This window comes from Chlamydotis macqueenii, chromosome 10 (assembly GCF_036417535.1).
Source record: "Chlamydotis macqueenii isolate bChlMac1 chromosome 10, bChlMac1.mat, whole genome shotgun sequence".
NCBI lineage: Eukaryota > Metazoa > Chordata > Aves > Otidiformes > Otididae > Chlamydotis > Chlamydotis macqueenii.
Window position 1 is genome coordinate 15751404 of NC_141565.1, and position 7718 is coordinate 15759121.

Below are 7718 nucleotides of genomic sequence, written 5' to 3' on the forward strand. Positions count from 1 at the left end.
CAGGTTGCCCAGCGAAGCTGTGGATGCCCCTTCCCTGGTAGAGTTCAAGGCCAAACTGGACGGGGCTCTGAGCGACCCGGTGGAAAGTGTCCCTGCCCAGGGCAGGGGGGGTTGGAACCGCGTGATCTTTGAGTTCCCTTCCAACCCAAACCATTCCGTGATTCTATGATTTTTATCTTTTCTGACCTCATGCAACACACACCACTAGTGCCAGGGCCTGGAGCACGTTCCTAGCAAGTGCCCTCTCCCTCGGTGATGGCAAGCTGAGATGGCTGGGTGGGTGACAGCGGGGCTGGGTGGTCCCCACCCCATCAGCCCTGGCCACAGTCCTGCCCTGCTTGCCGTGTCTGCGGGGGCTGCCTGCAGATTGTCTGTGCCCAGTTCTGTAGGTGGAGCGTGGGTATGTGAGCGCGGCATCGTGTGCATCCTCATGAATTTCTCTATGGGGGAGTTGTTAAGATTCAGTCCTGTGTGCTACCCTAAGCCAAAGCCCTTTTTTATCCCATAAAACACTTGGGGCATGGGACGCTTGGCTCCTGCAAAGGGCATTTTTAGGTGCCCAGGGCTGTCCTGTGGGATGCAGGATCCCACCCAGCCCAGCTTGGACCACAGTTGCTTGCCCAGCTGATCTCCTCCAGACACTTTCTGGTTTTAAAAGCCATCTTTTATTGGAATTGGATTTTAAACATAACACTTTTTTGCAGGTGCCTCTATTTTGGTGTTGAGTTTTTCATCTAGGTCATGGGAGAAACTGTTCCCTCAGCTGTTCTGGCACAGTCTAAGATTGGCTTCTTTATATTGGGCGTGAATTATTTAGAAGTTTGCTGGAAGGAACAGTTGTCTGCTGCATTTTTTGATAAGTGCTAATATTTCTATTCTGTTTTTTTTCTTCATTTAAATCATTGGTTTGTAGTTCTGCAGTGCTGTATGATAAAATAAAGGAGAATCTGTATTTTAGGTTGGGCAGCTCCTTTATTTCTTTAGAGACAGTCATTTTTTGTGTATGTCTTCTGTTTCTTTTTTTTGAGTTGCAATCACTTTTGTATTGATTTTGTGATAAGGAATTGCTTTGATGCTTTGCAGAGAACTGCACGTAGCTCTTTTGCAGCAGTGTTTATGTTATTTGCCTGTTGGCCTTTGTATTTGCTCAGAGATCTATTAGGACTTTTTATGACAGATACTTTTAGGCCTCTTGCGTATTTTCCTTTTGAATCTTGTTCCGAGCTATATTTCTTGGGCAGTACGCTCCGGCGCTGCGGTATGCTGTTTATTATTAGCGTGCCTTGTTTAGGAAGAAAAGGACAGTTGGGTTTTTTTTCTGCTAAGTAAGGCTGATGTTTCATACGCTCAGACACTGCACACACGGGTGAGCGTTATTGTGTAAGCAGCCAAGCTGGGACTGTGGGATTAGCTCACAAAAATTGAAGAAGAAAAAAAAAAATTGAATCAGCTCCAATGTCCAGTTATTGCAGTCGGTCTCTCCAGCGCTGGGTGGAAGGCGGAAAGTATGTGCCACTCCCTTGTAAGAGATAACCTGGCTGTCACCTTAGCTCTTTTCCTAATCCCTAATAAAGATTGGTTTGCCACCACAGCCGGAGGTCTGCCCCTCTTCCAAAATTCACATCACTTGTAACTATGATAGCTCTGGCCGTTCTTACTGTCCGTAGAAATGCCCACACCCTGTCAACATTGCTGCATTTTTGGCATCCACAGTTCACTGTGGCAGTAAAAGCCATGGTTTCATTATGTACTGTGGGAGAAAAAGGTTTTCATTCTCCCTTTTCTGGATTTGCCACTTTTTAATTGGCCCCAAAGTAAGTTGCTAGGTGCGGGAAGAGTAAAGGAGCCGAGTTTTAATTTTCCTGGGTTTAGTATTGCTAAAATGTTGTGTTTTCTTTTGTAACGTTATGAAATGCTAGTTAATTAAACCCCCCAGCATTTATTGTCTGTAAATATTTGCCCACATTTTCATATTTATGTATATTTAAGCAATAACTGGGAGCAAGGGAGCTGGCTACACACACATGATGTTCACTGCTAAGCATGAAAGGAAATTCAGAGAATATTTATATCTCAAATACTTGTATGATGACGTAAGTCCTTGCGGTGATCGCAATTCTCATGTGTCCTTACAGCATTCAAAAGGATCGAAAGAAATAAATGCTTTTTTTCTTTTTTTTTAATAAAAATAATTTTTTTTAATTGAAAAAAAAAAAAAAAAGGACCTTAAATGATTGCTTCCTTCCCTGCCAGTGCTGCCTGTTGTGCAGCTGATGGCCGTACTCCTCTCACAGGGAGCAGAGGTTTGCCATCCACTTGTTAAATCAAGGGATATCGCAGCTCTCTGGTGTCTAAGAGGAACAGACGTGTTGACTTTTCGTCCCTGTAGCAGAGGGCTCCCTCTCCCCGGGCGTTGTGGAGGATGGTGCAGACCCAGTGCTCCCCGCAGTGATGCTCGTGCACACAGGGAGGTTCGGTTGCTCCTCGCAGTTCCTGAGTGGACTCATCTTGCACGGTCAGTACCCCTGACAGTCACGGGTGATCACGGGCACCCCAAGTAGTGCCACCTTCCCTGTTATCACTTTTGCAGCTGTGGGAAGCCACAGACACAGCTGGAAGTGCAAATACAGATTTCCAGGCCTCCTTCTTTCCCAATAACAGCTGTTACTAAATGCTACCCAGAACAAGACGGCTTTCCATGCCCCTGTGTGAGGTTGCTCCTTGTCATGTCCTGGCCAGCTCTTCACCCTCGGAGCCGTTCCCAGGCCACCTCGATGTCCAGTGAGTCACATCGGCTGTGGCGTGTCCGGCTGCGGCCGAACTGCCACAAGATGACAGTGTTTCAGAGCAATAACTGCACTGAGTCTCTAACTGTGCTGCATCTCTGACTGCTGGGTTTTTGGTTTGTGGGGTTTTTTTTCCCCTGCAGCGTGCAAAGTGAAGCCCCGCCATCGCTAAATGCTAACCGAAAGCTTTGGGGACCACCAGCCTTCTACAGGGGCACAGCTGAGACAGACCACCTGAAACCTTTTGTATCCCCATCCCCAGGGCCCTGTGTCCAGCCAGACACTGACTTGCTGCTTGCAGGGAGCCACACGTTATGGCAGTGTCGGAATTAAAGCTTTTTGCTTGCAAGTGCTGTTGATGGAGCCAGGGACCCTGGCTTTCACTGCTCCCTCTGCTCATCCAGCCCCACTGGGTACTGGGGCTCCTCTCTCCTGGCCTGCGAAGCCTGGTCCCCCACAGTCCCCTTTGTTTCACCCCTGGGAATATGGGTGTGGCAGGTGATTGGTGTTAGTTTGTGCTGAGCCAGAACCATTGGGCTTTTCTTTTGCAGCTGGTGACTCTCCAAAGGATGTGTAACAAAGGGATGGGCAGTAATACAGACCTTTATGGTCCTGGAGTGTGTTCAGGGAAGGCTCACATCACCTCAGGGTACACTTGCCAGCAGAAGGTCACAGAAGCGCTCTGCTTTCCTCTCCTAGGAGGTCCTGTGGCACTACCTGGCTCTCCTGGGCTTCAGAGATGCTGGCATGGTGAGCATCCTCTGCCAGCAGATCAGGATCCGCCGCAGCACAGATTAGACCCAAGTGTTGCTGAATGTCTTTGCTTTCCCAGCTCGAAAGGCGTGAAGGGTCCTGGGAGCTGGTTGGCACGTCCACGCTGTAACGCAGAGCTCTTTGTGCACAGCCACCACACCACGAGCTGCGGGCTCACCTCAGTCATACCCATTATGCTTTTTTACCTTGCTGTGATCCTCAGACATCTTCAAGGCCGACGCATTTGTTTCATTTGCAAGGCTGTTTAAACTCAACTGTGGGAAAGAGGGCACTTGAGTTATGTCTGGCTTCATTCTTCGCCCTTCAGTAGTGGAAGTGTGGATAGCAACACTCACAGCCGCACTACATCAGCCTACAGGTGTCAGGCATTGATTTCTTCCAAATAAGCTCCTAGAAGTTATCTGTTTTCATAAGTAATTATTGTTGTCAGAGATATGGCTCTCATCTCTGGAAGTCTGGCTCTCAGAGCTTAGCGTCTGGATTAGCGAGGAGTGAAAGGCACAGGGTCAAGCCCTCTGCCAGTGCAGCACTGCTGGCCAGCTGCCGTCAGACAAGCGCTGGCACAAGCGTAAGGACAGTTAGCAAATGCCCTTGGAGTGGGATTTCTGCATCTCTTGACCTCCCTGATGTTGTTTGGTCACCTTCTCCGTATTGCTGATTGCATCTGATCGGCCAGGTATCAGTTTCACTGCAATTAGTGTCTTTTATTTATTTATCTGGATATTTTCAAATCTGTAAATCCTTCCTGTTAGTGCATCAGAATGCTTCAAAGGACAACATTCATGTAGTCCCCAGATTAAGTCTTTTACAGCATTAAAATCTGTTAATCGAGGTGTTCCAACAAGCAGCCGTGTTAGGGGGAGGTTATTACCCTGGGAAAAAAGAATGAAATCGCATCATTAATTAGAGATCTGAAGAGCCATTGATATCTAACAGTCATGAGAAATCAAAACTGACAGGTAGGGATGGGGCGGCGAGGAGCCTCTTCTTTGCCCTGTGCCTGCGGCAGCCCCGGGTGCAGGGGTGATGCCAGGTGTATTTGGTGCCACGAAAACATACGTGAAGAGTCAGCTCCTGGGGGAAATGGCTTGTAATGAGGGGTGGGAGAGATCACCGCCGGCACGGGGAAGTGATGTGTGCACTGTGTGTCCCATCATCAAACCAAGAGACACCGAAATGACCCGCTGGTGCATTTGTTTTATACCCAGCAGCAGCACCCGGGACATAAGCGGTGTTTCCCATTGCAAACGGTGCGAATGTTGTCACAGACTGGTGCTGGATCTGGCCCTTGCTTCCCTACATGAAGCACAAATATTGATACCTCCTCCAGACTGATGTGACAGTTTTGGGGGAGTACCATCTGCAGGGTAAGGCTTTTTAAGGTATCCTATTGCATGTAGAAATCCACAAATTTTTATTAAGATTTGTCAGCTCTAGCTGTGTGTCTGTATCTGCCTTTGTTTTTTAGGTAATTTGTGCTGTACACTTTCACCACATGATTGCTTTTATTGTATGCAGTTCCTTCTGCTGGGCACTTCTCTGTTGACAATGATTACTACCACATCGACTGAAATGCTCCTGTACTGTATAATTAACTTTATCTGCTTTGCTACAATGCCTCTCACAGGTAATTACACACACTTCAGCTCTTTCACTACATTTCTAAGACTTTAAGTGCTGATTACTCTTGCCCAGTCTCTGTCCAAACTGGGGGTTTTTTACATGTTTACAATTATATCTTTTTCCTTGCCACAGCCCCACCGTGATCTGGATATTGATTATAGCACATACAATGCGATCTTTAAATAAACCATCTGTTTGGAATTCATTGGGGTTTACATGTGCTGGTACCAAAAAGCTTATTTAAATCCTCAGGTTGGTGTGATAGTTATCGGTTTACTGAGATAATTTGAAATGGAGAGCAAGGATTTGGAAATCTTTCAGTCCTCTGGGGAGTTATTCCATTTTCCCCCTCAGCCTTGTCAGCCTTCCCCGTGGTGCCTTAGTGACTTTTGTCCTTTGATGATTTTTTTAAGCCTCTTTTTCTGAGGCAATAGTCTCATGCGATGACACCCTCTGCCCATCAGTCTGTATTTCTGTGCTCTAATGCGTTTGAACCCCGTGGTCAACTTGAACCACATCTGGCAGATGTCACGAGCTCTTGACAATGTCCAGTTCTTGAAGTTACCTGCAGATCAGGTAGGGCAGATCCAAACTGGGAAGGATCAGCCGTTCCGGGTAGCGCATGCCGTCCTGCCCTGCACTGCCTGTATCGCAGTGCCTCGTGCTAGCGATGCCTTTTGCTTAGCTGGTACTTAGGGAGCGTGATCAGCAGCAAGGACTGCTGTGTGGCCATCACAAGCCGTATGGAGGGATGGGAAATATATAGACGTGGGGTGCACAGGAAGGAAAAGCTGGGAGTATTGCTGTGGTGGGGAGAAGGGGTACGGGATCCGTAGGATAGCAGCCTTCATCCGTGGCTGCTCACAGAGCAGCAGCTGCCTCTGTAATTACAAATATTGATGTATTTTCCACAGCTTCTTTTCAAACACACAGCCTCGTTTATTTTTTTTTTCTACTCTTTATAACAACAAGTCATTTTCACATTGTGCAAAGAAAAGCACTTGGCTGAGAAGTGCTGTGTGACTTCTATTGGGATCCCATAGCAAACCAGGCAACGTTTATTAATCAAGGGAAGTGATATTTGATGCAAACACCAGTGCTATGTTTTAACAGCGTGTTGGCTTTTAAAATAAACCCAGTGGTGGAGCAGATGCAGTCTGAACGTCCTGCTAGGTTCACAGGGCAAGGTACTTCTCCAAAACATGTGGGAGTGTAGCTCTGGCCGTTGCTGCAGGCTGTCTGTACCTGGAGAGCACGTACCACATGCCCTTAGTTTGAGCATCGATTTAACTGAAGAAGCTGCTCTTGCTTCCTTCTCCTGAGGGCACCACGAGTCCCAGCATGAGAGGGATTTGAGGGCAGACACTCACGGTGCTGTGCTGTACTGCCCCAGTCGCCCTAAGTGCTGTACTTTTACTAATGGGCAAGTTGCTAGCCTGAGAAACTTCAGTTTGGGTGAAAATTGCTGGATTATTACTTTAGGGAGTTTTATGTCATTCTTAATAAGTGTGCAGAAAATTTGGACCATCTGGAACTGAGAGGTGTGCAGTGCTGGAGGGTGATCCTTGGCTGATGGAAATGGCTGTACCACTGCAGAGGTGTCTGAGTGACTTGGGAAAGGGAGAACTCGGATGCCCAAGTACCTGCAGTATCTTTTTTTTACTTTTTTTGGAAGACTAACCCTGCTTTCCCAGAATAGGAATATCCTTCATCCGGTAGAGGTGAGGAAAACTCTCCAGATGATTTACATCACGTCTTGAGATCAAACCTTCAAAGGTCAGAGAGAGGGGCCTTAAGCAAGGAACGCGTGATTTAGCCCTCTATAAATGCTAGTGTTATTAGTGGTATTACAGCAATGTAGGTAACTTTTGGTTGCTTATTTAATCTTCTTCAGCTGCGATCTGACATTATTGAGTATAAAAACCTGTGTAATTAGTTTCTTTTGCTGTCTTCCTGTGCTGCAGCCGCTCAGAGGAAAAGCAGCCAGTGCCTCGGTGGTGTTTCATCAACACCGGGTTAGCACCCTGTAAAGCCCCGGCTGGCTGCGGTGTCCAGCCTTCGCTGCCGCGGCAGTTACCCACCCGCCTGCACGGCTCGCTGCTCCCAACCGGGGCTGCGTTTAACTCTCCTTTTGTGGCTGATTAGAATTGCCTGTTAGGTGGGGTTATTTTACTCTCGATTTCCACTTTCCTTTCACCTCTCCTGACTTTCACCTCCTCATCTCTTGCTCTCTGGACCTTTCCTTTTTCCCCTGTTCCTTGCACTTGGTAGTAGCAATCACCTCCTCTGGTAAATGAGACAGTTCTCCCACTGTGGCCTCCTTTCAGGCTGCAGTTTGAGTTTCTGGTTGTTATATTTTACATGGTGTGGATGTGACCAGCTTCTAAAATCCCCCCTACAACTCACATGAGCCTGGTGTGATGCTGGAGCGCTTCTCAGGTGTGTGAACCAACCTCTTCTGGCTCACTTACTGAGATATACCGCTTGGCAGTTACTAGTGCACAGACACCATTCGCTGTCACAGGATTATTCCCG